Source organism: Dendropsophus ebraccatus, chromosome 6 (assembly GCF_027789765.1).
Source record: "Dendropsophus ebraccatus isolate aDenEbr1 chromosome 6, aDenEbr1.pat, whole genome shotgun sequence".
Taxonomy (NCBI): domain Eukaryota; kingdom Metazoa; phylum Chordata; class Amphibia; order Anura; family Hylidae; genus Dendropsophus; species Dendropsophus ebraccatus.
Window position 1 is genome coordinate 119,204,598 of NC_091459.1, and position 15,819 is coordinate 119,220,416.

Sequence of the window (15,819 nt, forward strand, 5' to 3'; positions counted from 1 at the left end):
CTTTATTTTTGCAGTGTATAATATGGCAGTATTATTTGTACACTGTTCTGAGGCTTTATTTTTGCAGTGTATAATATGGGGGTATTATTTAGCACTGTACAATATATCGTCCTGGCCGGTACATCGCACCGGCTGGTGGTTGTTACCTCGGTGACACTGATTTTCCCGCACTGGTAGTAATGTCGGATTCTATAGCCTGTTTTTTCCAAAATATCTTCACCGGAATAGAAAAATGTAAAACACAAAGGAAATTGGATAGGAGTTGAATAATGGGAGTCTAATATCTTGTCGGTAATACGGTATTATTTGTCCAATATTACCCTTAGACGGTAGTTTTTACTTCTTGTCTGCCCCGGCCCTCTTTAGTGGTTACATATTCAGTAGACATCAGGGATCTGCCCGGAGTTTTTTGTTATCGACTTGATATTAATGGAGCCGCTCAGTCTTCTTGTTCAAACATAAAATAATTCCTAAATGGGATGTAATGAGTCGGAGAAGAACGTGAGCGGAATGATGTAACGCTGAGAGCGTGTGTTATATCTATAGCTATATCTTAGCGTTACGTTATACAGCTACAGTATACTGTATACAGCTCCACATCTGCTACAGCTACAGTATATACTGTACAGTAAGCTCCACATCTGCTACAGCTATAGTATATATAGTAAGCTTCATATACTGTACGCTACAGATACAGTATAGACAGTAAGCTTTACATATGCTATAGATACAGTATATAGAGTAAGCTTCACATACGCTATAGATACACTATGTAGAGCAGGAATGGGGAACCTTCGGCCCTTCAGCTGTTGCAAAACTACAATTCCCATCATGCCTGGACAGCCAAAGGCTGGAGGACCAAAGGTTCCCCATCCGTGATATAGAGTAAGCTTCACATACGCTATAGATACAGTATATACAGTAAGCTCCACATCCTCTATGATCTTTCCTAGATAAATCCTTTACAAGCTATTGCAAGGAGTTTTTTTTCTCAGAAGGGTCGTGTAATGGTGCGTGTGCGGAGATCCCCTTTATATCCGTAGTGCAGGCAGGGGTCTGTATGGAGGATATTAAAAAGACAAACGTCTGCTCTAGACTTGGACAGTGCTGAAATGTTAAATGGATGTTAATTCATTTTCGCGAACTTTGCAGGGTTAAAGTAGTGCTCAGGAAGGTTGAGCTGCAGTTTCCTATCAGAGGATGCAGGTCTGTATAATATGACCGCCATGAAACCTGAATTTAAAACTGTGCAGGTATAAGGGGAAAACAAGCAGAGAACTTTGTGAATGTTATCCTCTTTCTTTCTCGGTAATGATTCTCTCTTGGAGGCAGTACACTATGGGGGAGATTTATCAAACATGGTGTAAAGTGAAACTGGCTCAGTTGCCCCTAGCAACCAATCAGATTCCACCTTTCATTACTCACAGACTCTTTGGAAAATGAAAGGTGGAATCTGATTGGTTGCTAGGGGCAACTGAGCCAGTTTCACTTTACACCATGTTTGATAAATCTCCCCCAATAACTACATGTGCTCTAGACTAGGACGTGGCTAGGACTCAACTAAACCAAGTCCTGCCCTTATCTAAGAAGTGGGCTGTGCTAATGAGGCTTCACACATATAATCTAGCTAATTCTGCATGCCTTGCACTTTCCATTAAAAAATCTTAACTATTTCAGTATTAATCTATGTCTTGCAGGAAGTGGTGGATTCTCTTCAGTCTGACAATGCTCTCTGCTGCCACCTCTGTCCATGTCAGGAACTGACCAGAGCAGTAGCAAATCCCCATAGGAAACTTCTCCTGCTCTGGACAGTTCCTGACATGGACAGAGGTGGCAGCAGAGAGCACTGTGCCAGACTGGGAAGAATGCACCAGTTCCTGCTGGACATACAGCAGCTGATAAGTACCGGAAGACAGAGATTTTTAAATACAAGTACAAATCTGTATAACTTTATGACACCAGTTGATTTGAATTTTTTTTTTTCCTTTGGTGTACCCTTAAAATGTTTTTCATATTATTTACTTAGTGAAAAAAAATCTCTACAATTCAAATTTTACCCCAGTGTAAAATATTTGTGCCACTTAGGCCACCAGTTTGTCATCCATCATAATAAGTGTTATAAGGAACTATTGCAAAGTTAGAAAACTTTACTGTCATTCTTCTTAGGAAATCTCCCGAGGACGCTCTTCACGGCTAATCGCATTACCGACATAAGGTAACAGCACGCAGCAATCTGCTAACAACGCTAATTACAGAGGCGGCTTATCTGACAATAACAATTCCTGTTTATCTTCATTGCCAGGGACGTGCGCGCAGCCAGGGTGAGCGTCCTTACAGGGAACCGATCCCTCGTATCAGTGACAAGATAATAAGTGACTGCGCAAATCGTATCGTAATAAAGAAATCCACAGTCACAATGATTTATCACATAGCAAATCCAGGAGCAGACGATACTGTGAGCACTAATGAAAATCCGGGAACTAACAATAACTGGTAAGACTCTCAAAGCTATGTGACTATAAGTAGACATCTGTAACCCAACCAGCAGAATAGTGAGTGCAGCTCTGGAGTATAATACAGGATTTAACTCCATTTTGTATATATTATAAATACATTGGTGGTAACTGTTACTGTATAGGTCAATGCCATTTTGTATATCAGTCAGTGGGCACAGAATCTTCTATTCTTACATAGCGCAGCATCATATCTCTGTAGTGACAGCTGACTCAGCTTAGTCTCTTCATACAGACGACTGAACAGGAGCGATCTCTGGATCTGCATTGTTCAGCACCTGCACTGTTCTTGTCACAGATCCAGAAATAACTGCACAGCGATGCTGTTCCTTAAAGTTGGCTACAGGATTGTGTTTCTACCATTTAAAGGATCAATAGACCAGACTGAACCTTTCCATGTTTCCACTGAAGAACACAGCAGTCAGTCTGGAATGGCTGATAACAGCCAACAATAGAATGTCACCAGCACAGCAAATGAGGAGGAGGCAAAATGTAGGTGTAGTCAGGGGTGCTTCTGACATGAGGCCAGTTGAAGTGGCTGCCTCAGGCGGTGCCACCTGCTGTCAGGGCCACTTCTCCCATAAGGCGGAATGAGGAATCCATGAGGATTCTGGGGTCCCGGAGGGGGCAGTAATTGCACAACTCTGGCTGCTCTATGTAATCTGCTAAACTGCTGCCTGCCTCCTCCCCCATCACAGTCTGTACTTGGAATAAGCTAAGCTGCTGCCTGAATCCTCCCCCTGCAGCACAGTGCCTTCTGGGACAGGCTAAGCTGTTGCCTGGCTCCTCCCCCTGCAGCACAGTGCCTTCTGGGACAGGCTAAGCTGTTGCCTGGCTCCTCCCCCTGCAGCACAGTGCCTTCTGGGACAGGTTAAGCTGCTGCCTGGCTCTTCTCCCATCAAAGTGCCTTCTGGGACAGGCTAAGGTGCTTCCTGGCTCCTCCCCCATCACAGTGCCTTCTGGGACAGGCTAAGGTTCTTCCTGGCTCCTCCCCCATCACAGTGCCTTCTGGGACAGGCTAAGCTGCTTCCTGGCTCCTACGCCATCACAGTGCCTTCTGGGACAGGCTAAGCTGCTGCCTGGCTCCTCCCCCATCACAGTGCCTTCTGGGACAGGCTAAGCTGCAGCCTGGCTCCTCCCCCATCACAGTGCCTTCTGGGACAGGATAAGCTGCAGCCTGGCTCCTCCCCCATCACAGTGCCTTCTGGGACAGGCTAAGCTGCAGCCTGGCTCCTCCCCCATCACAGTGCCTTCTGGGACAGGCTAAGCTGCTGTTCCCTGATGAACCCCTAACTTCCTGTGCTGTGCTATGGGCCTAAAATTAGTCCACACTGAAAAATACCCCCAGCCACCCTGTTTATATGGTACACACTTGCCTACTTGCATCCTGTCACTGTCAGGGCAGCAGATGCATGAGCCCCGTCACTGCCTCTCTAAGCCCCGCCCCCTAATTGTAGAGAACTCCTTACTCCAGAATACAGGAAATTAGACAAGGTAAACTCTGGGCCTGCAGTATATATTATAAAATCAGTCTGCCATTTGCCTTCGTCAAAATGAGGCAGTTGACGAAGACAAATGGCCGAAACGTGTTCTGCTGTTCACACTTTTATGGTTTATGGAACCGAATAAAATTACATGATGATGAAAGTGGTGAGTGCTGGGATTTTCATCTAATTTGCTGTACGCTACTTTCCTCGTGCACCACCTGCATACACGGAGTGCCGCTCTGATCTTTTTCCTGCAGCATATATTATGACACTGGTGAGGAATATGAGGAATGTCGGCTGGTCTTTTCTACCTTCTTCTCTCTTCTTGTGCAGCTTCTTAGTAGTACTGTCTGCATATATTGTATACTGTATATGTAATGTACATACATGTGACTGAGTGTATGATAATGTGCATACATGTGACTGAGTATATAATAATGTGTGCATACAGCATGCATAAACTGTATAGTCAGAATATATGTTGTTATATCAGCATTCCAGAGGCTCCAGAAGACGCTAACCAGGGAGTCTCAGCATAAATTAGGTATTAGGATGACACTTTCTCTGCCACCGCTCCTAACAGTGCTCCCAGCCAAAGATTAGGACAACTAACAGCGTGGGACCAGTGCTGAGGCGGAAGGTTAGACACCTACCCTCCTCCTCAGCTTCCCGAGTGTTATAGGACACTATCAGCAGGTTAGATTCATCTAACCCCTTTAACTGTAAATGCCACTAATGAGCACTTAGTTATATGTGATACTCTGATTGACAGAGTGATTAGCCAGTGGATCCTCGCTCTGCCAAGTCGGTAAACTTTTCTTTATGGCATCAAGGGAGTAAATTATACCTCTGTATGTCTATCCTGCCCGTTTATATCTCTGACAGAAAACTCAATTGTAATGCGACTTCATCCGAGATACCGACTCATGGAGCACACCCACAATTTATTATTGTCACAGAACCCTTATTTATGGATCTGGATGGGACAAAACATGGCTGCAACGCACAGGCAACTCTCCAAACTTTCCTTATGTCTCTACAACACTGAGTTTTTAAAAATGTTCATTGTTCCTTTCTGAATATGCAGTGGTTCAGATTACATAGAAAAGCAACAATTGTGTAGAATTCATCCCGGAGAATAATAAATCATAATTAAAAACAGCTGCCAGCCGCTTCTTATTTAACTAATGAGGGTTGTCTATTAGTATTGAGAAGAATTACAATTCATATACTATACAGAACTAAAAAAGAAATGATTACTATTAAACTGCCTCTTACTGACTCCTGAATACAGGAATACTACAATAATACTGTATAACTACTATAATACTGCTCCTATATACAAGAATATAACTACTATAATACTGCCCCTATATACAAGAATATAACTACTATAATACTGCTGCTATATACAAGAATATAACTACTATAATACTGCCTCCTATATACAAGAATATAACTACTATAATACTGCTCCTATAAACAAGAATATAACTACTATAATACTGCTCCTATATACAAGAATATAACTACTATAATACTGCTCCTATATACAAGAATATAACTACTATAATACTGCTCCTATAAACAAGAATATAACTACTATAATACTGCTCCTATATACAAGAATATAACTACTATAATACTGCTCCTATAAACAAGAATATAACTACTATAATACTGCCCCTATATACAAGAATATAACTACTATAATACTGCTCCTATATACAAGAATATAACTACTATAATACTGCCTCCTACATACAAGAATATAACTACTATAATACACGAACTGGAGAGAATGGAACGGCTGCACATCCCATCTATGGCTGATACTAATGCCGCTAGGCCTATATTAAAAATCAACACCAGAGTGTCTGTATATGAATTGATCAAGCCATATTGCCCCGTGTACCACCGCACAGGTCCTCTGGTCCACACTGGTCCCTACGCTAACTCCACACCGCAGGGTTGGTGGCCACTGACTGGCACGGTGTGGACTTAGTGTAGGGACCCATGTGTATCAGATACCGGCACGAGGTACATGGGGCAGTATGGCTTGATCAATTCATACACAAAATTCTGATGTGTTTTTTATTTAGCCTAGGGGCATTAGTATCAGCCATAGGTGTGAGGTGCAGCACTCTTTTTCTTCCCTGAACCGCATAACTACTATAATACTGCTCCTATATACAAGAATATAACTACCATAATACTGACCCCATGTACAAGAATATAACTACAATAATACTGCTCCTATATACAAGAATATAACTACTATGGCCTCCCTTCCCTGACTGTGCACGCCTGCGGGGGTGGTGGTCACTGACCGGCACAGTGTGGACTTAGTGTAGGGACCCATGTGTATCAGATACCTGCACGAGGTACATGGGGCAGTGTGGCTTGATCAATTCACATACAGAATTCTGATGTTTTTTATGCAGCCGAGAGGTACTAGCATCAGCCATAGGTGTGAGGTGCAGCACTCTTTTTCTTCCCTGAACCGTATTTTGTTTCTCTCTTTTCTCCGTGTTTTGCACTCCTCCTGGTGAGTCCCACATGACCGCAATTAGCAGGAGACACCTGAGTGCTCATGGTTTTAATCCCTCCTGTCTGTCCCATCATTTCCTAAACCTCAATAGATCCGGACTGTCCCTTTGGGCCATGATTGATACATCTCTTCCTATACCCAGAAGAAAGGTCTATCATTCAAGGCTTAGGATGTGCGGCCCCAGGGATGTTCAGGTTTTAGCAGGTTTGGACAAACCCAAAAAAAGTCATTCTACCCTGAAACATATTCTGTACTATTATAAGTCCTGGGGGTATCTAAGTACTGGGAGCCATTGTTAGGACTGCTATAGGTGAAGCCCGGGTCTGCAGTCTAGTGGCCCGCCAGCGTCCTAACAATACTGTTTTATTTCTAATGTTATCAAAAGAACGAGCAAAACCTGATAAGTCTCCACTGTACTCACTATAATACCGCTATCCGGGTCACTAAATATTATCCATACAGACTGCAGCCATCAGTCTATGGGCATCAGAGTTATTATTGAGATTTATTGGATGATTTTGTCTTTGGGGAGAAGAAGCAGGCGGTTATTATGGGATTTATTGCAGCGTCTATAGCGGTATGTATTCCAGGATATTAGTGTGCGGCACATTGCCGATCCTCACACTCACACAGACTGTTCTGTTTTCAGTTTCGGATCATCTTTGGGGAAATATATTTTTCATTATACACAGAGGCAAAACTTCTCATTGTAAGAACACTGGGGAGAGGCAAATAAATAATTTATTATCTAGTATTACATACATAGCGGGCGTCAATTACTGGGAAAATTATTCTCATGCTCTGACATCACGTGTGTTAAAGTCTCTGTTCACATCAGAAACTTCAGAGCTGTAGGAAGTTCACAATATTGCTTCACATTTTTCTACCATTGTCTCGCTGTGCCTCTGCCTGAGTGATGGTGATTTCTGTGGACAGCACACCAGGTGGCTAGGTGGAGTACTGCATGTAAAAAAATACATATAAATAAATATGAACTCAAACCATTAAAAGTGTATAATTGGTATTTGCTCACCTTTCTTTTTCTTTTCCCTCTAGTGTGGACGGAATCTGTCTCTGCCTAGAATGGAGTCTATGGCACAGGCGGAGATTCCGCGAGCAGCGGCCAGCGACGGAATCTGCAGCGGCCTTTCCACGCATATTCCGCAGTGTGCATGCATATGCTTCACATTCATCTGAAGTGGAAGGAGTCTTTCTATTGTCGTTTATGTCTATGATGCTTGCCATAAAGCATGTAACTAAATGCTGTTAAAAACAGCTCAGGCAAGATGGCAGCCCCCATCCCCCATTTCCAAAAAGTGGAATTATTTTCAGGAAATAGAAACAGATTAGGAAAAAAGTATTAGTATCTGACTCTAATCGGTAAAAGAAAATCTAGGTAAAGCATTCCCTTTAACATACCGCCCCCGTAAGTAGTCCCTGTGGTAGCCCTTTAAAGTAGATAATTTCCCCAATGTAAATAGTCCCCCTGTGGGTAGCCCTCCATGTAGATAGGCCCGCGTATAATTAAAAAACTCAACTGCCTTGCAGCTCTGCACACTTCCGACATATGTCAGTGCTGCATTATGTAACTGTGAGTGTTTCTTACAATTGCTCACAGTTAAAGAGCCAGGTACAGGTTCGATGAGCGCTCTTCCAACGGCAGGGGACACCACCTGAGGCCATGACTCCATGTGGCTTCATAGCATAGGTGCCCCAGCGTGTGGCCTACCAGACAGTGGTGTGGCCCATCGTAAAATCCATGTAAAATAGGAAGAAAGGGGTGTGGTCTATCTAGATAGAGCTGTGACACTTGAGAAAAGGGGTGTGGCCTATTGGGATAGAGATGTGACATTGGAGGAAAGGGGTGTGTCCACCCAGGAAAGGGGTGTGACGTGGAGGAAATGAGTATGGCCTATTGGGAAAGAGATGTGACATGGAGGAAAGGGGTGTGCCCTACCAGGAAAGGGGTGTGACATGGAGGAAATGAGTATGGCCTATTGGGAAAGAGATGTGACATGGAGGAAATTAGTTTGGCCTATCAGGAAAGAGATGTGACATGGAGGAAATTAGTTTGGCCTATCAGGAAAGAGATGTGACATGGGAAGGAAGGGGTGTGGCCTACTGGGAAAGGAATATGTAAAAAATGATGGTATGTTACCTTTGCCTTAAGGAAGCCAATGGTTGGTATAAACTGAAACTTAACAATGAAAATTTAGGCTCCATTACACCCAGCAGGCCGCTTGCCCTGGTCATTTTAAAAAATGGAGAAAAGATCATCAGTTGTTGCCCTCAATTGAGCCTGAAGAGGTAAATAAATGCAGGCCTAATCTGAGCCCTGAAAAGCTCCTATGTCAGGCCTAGGTCTGTGTCTATTCTGGGTCACATGGTTGTAATTTTATTATCTTCAGGGTATTTCGGGAATGTAAACGATATATAACCGCCCAGTCTATATGTTATAAATTATACACAAAAAAATTCCACAAATCACCATAAATTCTGTGTCTGCATCTTTTAGGGAAAGGAAATCCTATAAGATTATCCCATCAGAAAGCAATCAAACCCCTGAATGTAATGTATATATATATATGTATGTATATATGTATAGGTCAGTATTTTTACTAGATATTCATTTTATTTCAATCTCTTTCCTTTGCAATGTGATAGCCCTCGCGGGGCCTGTAATTCCCCTCTGGCGCTCGGCTTCTATATAAAGGAAATTGCCCTCCCATATGTAATAATAGCCGCATTATCAGTTATAATGAACGTATATGAGGATTGTGGTTTCTTCCTTGTAATTTGTGCTAATCCGATATCCCTCGTGTTTCATACCATTAATCACCGACACACGGAGCCGCAATATCCAACATGAAGGATTCCAGCAGAATCCCGGTCCCTCCGCCAGCCGCATCTCGTTCTGTGATATCGGTAAAAGCTTTCTGATGGCTTTTGAGCGTAGATCCTCGGATACATTAGACGCCGCCGCTCGTGCGCACCGATAGAGGTAATGTATCTCAGGACGTAATGAGCTTGACTCGTAGGCAGAATCACATTAATGTAAAAGCAGGAGACAAACACAAGGGTCAGGAATTCTACCTGGGGAATATAAAGCGGTAGTGTCTACTGAGGAGCCTGTCTTATCAAGGGGAGAATCAGGTATAGGGGGAAATGATGAGAGGATGAAGGGGTCACGGATTGTAGCTGGCCAAACACATGATTTGGAAGACATCTAATGTGCGTCAGAGCAATGTTCAGCCTTCAAACATCATTTAACAAGAGTTCCAGGGGTTAAGAGAAATTCTAGGACCCAATTTATGTCACGTACACAGGGCTCGCTTTATCACGTGACTCGGGTGCAACTGCTCAGAGTCGATCTTTCACGCTCTCAATCTCTCACGCCCCTACACTCAGGCCTTAGATTAGAACAAGGATCACCCTGACTCAGCCTTCCACACACCCACCAACACAATATGCTGCCACCACCCTATCTATTACGTTATTGGGGAGACAGGGAACCCCAATAGTGTTCCACTTGCAAGCAGACACACCCACACGGTAGAGTAAGCCAACTGGTCATACACATGCACTCTTGACGGAGCTACCTAGGTTCGTTTTAGGCTACAAGACAAACCATCAAACTTTTAGGTTTAATGAATTAAAATGGACAGTACTTGGTTACAAAAAGAAGGTTAACAAAAGATATACAGACACTGCAAACAATGAAAACAAAAAGGATAAAATAAGAAAGTTCTAATACTTAGCACAGGATGCGTTGTATAGGTTCTTCCTTCCCAGGGGATATGGGCTTACAACGTGGTGCACAAACCAATTCGATTGGATCCCCATCCCGCTGTACCCTGCCGTCTAATCTGACAATCACTATCAATGGCTGCACTCTGTCCCCTGTCCCCTAAGTCTACTGCCTTGGGGTCACCTTTGACTCTGCCCTGTCTTTTAAACCGCATATTCAGGCCCTGACCACCTCCTGCAGCTTTCACCTCAAAAACATTTCTAGAATCCGCTCTTTTCTCACCCCTGACTCCACCAAACTGCTGGTGCATGCTCTCATTATTTCCCGCTTGGACTACTCTAACATCCTCCTCTCTGGCCTTCCATCTAACTCCCTTGCTCCCCTCCAGTCTATCCTTAATTATGCCGCTTGACTAATCAACCTTTCCCCTCGCTTTGCCTCAGCCTCTCCCCTCTGCCAATCCCTCCACTGGCTCCCCATTGCCCAACGTATTCACTTTAAATTATTGACCATGACGTACAAGGCAATCCACAACCTGTCCCCTCCGTACATCTCTGACCTTATATCCTGTTACCGTCCCTCACGCCACCTTCGATCCTCCAGTGACCTCCGTCTGCGCTCCCCCCTTGTTTGTACCTCACACAACTGCCTCCAAGACTTTGCCCGAGCCTCCCCCATACTCTTGAACTCACTACCCCGACACATCTGGCTCTCACCCACCATCAAGTCCTTCAAAAGTAACCTAAAAACCCATCTCTTCAAACAAGGCTACAACCTACAATAACTCTGCATCCCACTTGAATGGCTGCACTTTACCTCCTGTTTCTCTCCCATTACCTTATAGATTGTAAGCCCTCGCGGGTAGGGTCCTCTTCCCCATGTATCAGTCTGCCATCTGCCTTCATGTAATGTGTTTTGATCTTGTAATGATCTTGTTTGTTACCCCTGTCGCCTGTATAGCGCTCTGGAATTAAGGGCGCTCTATAAATAAATAAATAAATAAATAAATAAATAAATAAATAATAATAATAATAATAATAATAATAAAGGGCTTCACGCCAGGACTGGTGATGAAAAGTGCCTACCACTGTGATGTGCCTAATCTTTGGTGTTCTGTGGAACAACAAGAATCAGGAGTTCCTCTTAGGAGCCATCTGGTGAGCAACCTTCTCTTTTTGAGACAGTGAGTATACAGTATGCAATCCTTCAGAGACTGAGCAGGAAACAAAATGAAAAACGTCACTGTAGTTAAAAATAACTTTTGACCTGGACTGACGCGTTTTGGCAGTACAAACCTTCCTCAGTAGTGTTGAGCAAACCTGTCAAACTTTTCAGGTTCAGCAATGTTATTCAAACCCAAACGCCCTTTGTTCCTCGCGGCTGCCAGGATGTTCCTTGGATGCTGCCCTAGGGCTGCCAGGAAAACATGGAGACAGCCATAGGCCATAGGTTGTATCCATGTTTTCCAGGACTCCCTAGGGTGGCTTCCAAACTTCTACAGCCACAGGGAATCAAACACTGAGTTTTTGGGTTCGGATAATATTTGACAGGTTTGATTAGCACTACTCCTCAGCTGTCTGGCTTTTACTGTCGGAAAATGTCCTATGTTATTTACATGAAACTGTGAACATGTGATTCTACAAATAAATCTGCTGGAGAGTGCCGGGTCTTCTACTAACTTCATGTAGGATTCCTTTACCTCATGCACCACCGGACTATGGAGTGCTGTCTCTACACAGGTACTCCTTAAGGACCTTTATAGCTCCTAAAACTCAGGGACTCCCCTTGCTGTTTTTTACACCAGTGGCTCAGTCCTCTTTTCCTGTGGCCCCTGTGCAGCCCTTGGCATCGGGGCCCCATTGTCATCCTTGCTTTCAGTCACTTTTACAGTTCCATCTGCTCACCCAGCCTGCTGACTACATCCATTCATCCTGTTACTCCATTGCTATGCACCAGCACCTTGTGTGTCAGGACTGGCCACTACCCATACCAGGACCACCTTGTGTAGTGACCTGGCATCTTCCGGCAGCGGAATTCCAGCTCATACGTCCTGTAATGGGACAAAAGGTGAAGACCTGGTGGGCAGTTAAACTCCGCTCCCCGACCTGGCCCGAAGTTAAACCAGTGAGTTGCAGTTTATTGAAATCTGGATTGTCTGCATTCACTACTGTTACTCCTGTTTGTTTGTTTTTTAGTTTAGTTTTTTTTTTACTAAAAGACTTTTGGTGAAGTTAAAGAGTCACTGTCGTATTTTTTTTTTTTTTGCAGAAATCAATAGTCCAGGCGATTTTAAGAAACTTTGTAATTGGGTTTATTAGCCAAATCTGCCATTATCTGCATGTAAAAAGCCTTTTCCCAGGTCCCCCCCTCCTTCCTCTTTTTCATCCACTCTGAAAAATCTGAAAATTGTGACTTGTTGCAGGAGTCGTACCCTGTCTGTTCTAGGGAGAGGGGAGGGGGGAGGAGGAAGGAGGGAGTTAGCCGGCAGCAGAAAGCAGATAACAGAGGATTACAGGCACGGAGCTGGGTGACAGCTGTAATCCAAGCTCAGACAGGTCACTGGTGACTGTCACAGGAGATATCCCGTGAGGGATTTGTAGATTAACTCTTTGTTGTCCTGTTTTGGTCTTTTCTTTAGCTCTCTCCATAGGAGAACAATGAAGACAGGGGGGAGAGCTTCAAACTGCTTTTTCATGATAAAAATGCATTTTTTCGGATAATAAACCCAATTACAAAGTTTCTTAAAATCGCCTGGACTATTGATTTCTGCAAAAAAAAAATTCACGACAGTGACAATTTAACATCTGGCTACTGGGGACCATAAGAGATGAGGTGACTGGCCAACCACTTACAAGTTGGGTAAGGAGAGCTGAGATCAATATACTGTAGACATGGCAGTGCCCAAATAATAGAGCCCATAGGTGAGAGTTATGGCTGTGCCATATGCATGTCGGGTGGAGCATGGAGCTACATGGCCTCAGAGGACTTCAGTTTTGTATGGAACTCTCTTGGCTTCTTGTTCCTCTACATATACTGTACATAGTGTGATGGAGCATGCCATCATCCCAGTTCTGTTGGACTGGTATATATCCCTCTATTGTAAATCTGAACTATCCAGAGGTACAGCAGAAGCCCTATTATAGCTGTGACCATGTCCTAACCGTGAACTGCAGGGACCATACACGACGGACCATGGATTCTAATAATGCTTCTACATATGTGTATATGGGGGCACATACCCAATCCTTGGGACCCTCGAGGAAGTCACAGATTGTTCTGGGGACCCTGTCATGTGACCGACTCCACGCTTCCCATCCCACAGCAGGGCCTCCTCTCTGTACACAGATATCCACAGCCGCTCCACTTCCCAGGACTTCATCCTCTTTGATAATTGAAATTAGTTGCATGTAAATCCTGGGAAAAAAGAGACAAAGGAGGCGAATAATTGGATCAATATGAGAATAGGAGAAGAGCGTCTTCAGGGGGGAGAGATCTCACAATGAGAGCTTCATTAAGGGAATGCTCCGGATTTACATTGGTTCAAGTTCATTCTTTAACCCTTTATTGCCTGCAGCCAGCTGAAGCTTTTATGTCGCTGCTACATTTTATAATAATTTTTTCCATGCGTCCAGGAAGCCAAAGCTTTCAGATTTCTCTCTCCGCGTCGTCCTCTGAGGGTTTGTTTTTATTTCTGTCATTTTAATAACATCTAAATATAATGTGTTAAATATGTTTTATTCGTTTTTTGAGAACAAACAAAAATTAAATGATGATTCCGCAATTTTTTATTTTTTTTTTACTCTTAGGCTATATTTACATAATGTATTTTTTTATGACAAGAACGACCATTGTTTGCAATGGAAACAACGGCCGTTCTTGTCATAGAAAAATCTATGCAAAGACTGGCCGTTCACACAATGTATTAACAGGTCAATTATTTTTGGCCGTTGTGCATTAAAATCAATTCCATTTTCAGTGCAACAACTGCCGTTGTTCTTACATTGTTTAAACATGGTCTTACAGTGATGCCCAGTTAATTTTTTTTTTCATTATTTACTTCTTTGGGGCCAGTTCACACGGAGTAAAACTGGCAGAATTCCAAAGCGGAACTTTTCGCCGCGGTATCCCGCCAGCCTCTGTGTCATACTGGCAGTCTATGGGAGTGCTCGCACCTCCTCTCTCCTCGTGGAAGAATTGACGTCAATTCTTCCGAGCGGAGATGCAATGAGAGAGGAGGTGCCCAAGCCCTTCCATGGACTGCCAGTATGACATGGAGGCTGGCAGGATTCTACCAGTTTTACTCTGTGTGAACTGGCTCTTACACCTAAACATGTAAGAAAAAATATATTTTTTTAGTCGCTTAAAGGGGTATTCCCCTCAAACATTACTTTTGATATTTTCCTGCCCATGGTTCTCAGCTGCTGCTTCCTACTGAAAACACAAAAATCTGTGTGTGAGCTTTACTCTCCGTCTCCCCCTCTTCCCCCTCCCTTCTGAGACAGCTGGCAGGCTTTATCTGCAACATTGTAGCTTCTTTGTAATGCTGAGAGGATTAATCACAGTTAGTTCATCAGCAACTAGACCTCAGATAAACTCTCACAGCATTACAAAAAAGTTACAATGTTGCAGATACAGGCTGCCAGGGACTTGTTTACATCAGCCGTCTCAGGGAAGGGGGAGTAGGGGGAGACAGAAAGAAAAGCTCACATACAGATTTTTGTGTCTTCACCAGAAAGTAGCAGCTGAGAACTGGGGGAAGGATACTGAATAGCTAATAATAGTATGAAAGGACTATGGGTAGCAACATATGAAATGTTATGTTTGAGTGGAATACCCCTTTAATTCAAAGAACTAAAACTTTTACCTTTTTATTGATGTAGCTGTAGGATAGTTCATTTTTTACACAATGAGTGGTAGTTTTTTATTACCATTTCATTTAATATTCTTATGACTATTTTTAGGGGCATATGACTTTTTGATCAGTTTTTGTGTAAGTTTGGGGAGCACATCGGTCTGTATGATGGCGGCAGCAGCCATTCCTTATAATGTTATTGACCATACATGATGCTGCTGCACCAGGGGAATAACTTTTCACCCCCACCTGTGATTTACTGACGTGACCCGAGACCATTAACCTCCCAGCTCTCTCGGTAACACACAATATGGCTAAAATATAGGCTTTCAAGTTTATTGGTCGTCCTCCAGCAGGATTAATGCATTTTATGTTGCATTATCGATAGAAGTAGTTGACCTTGGTGATGGCGGGATACGCGGAGGTTACAGAAATGACGGTCGGGTCTATGGACTTAAATAAGGGGGTGACGAGGATGCAGGAACTCTATTAAGGAATTCATTATACTGTCGGGAATGGTCATGTGTATAAAGCAGCTGCCAGGCTTATACTAGAGAGACAATTCCTATTAAACTGTACAGAAAAGGAAAAAATATCTACTGCTGCAACAAATCATCTCATCCCTAGCAATAGATAGATAGATAGATAGATAGATAGATAGATAGATA

The 15,819-nt window shown here is 43.3% G+C and overlaps 1 long non-coding RNA gene across 1 annotated transcript; it reads left to right on the forward strand.

The window, feature by feature from the left end:
- Positions 1-2,083: 2,083 nt before the first annotated feature.
- LOC138795962 (uncharacterized) lies at positions 2,084-11,249 on the forward strand. Its single transcript, XR_011363691.1, has 3 exons — positions 2,084-2,215; positions 2,303-2,493; positions 7,608-11,249. It is a non-coding gene; the product is annotated as an uncharacterized lncRNA (long non-coding RNA).
- Positions 11,250-15,819: the final 4,570 nt, after the last annotated feature.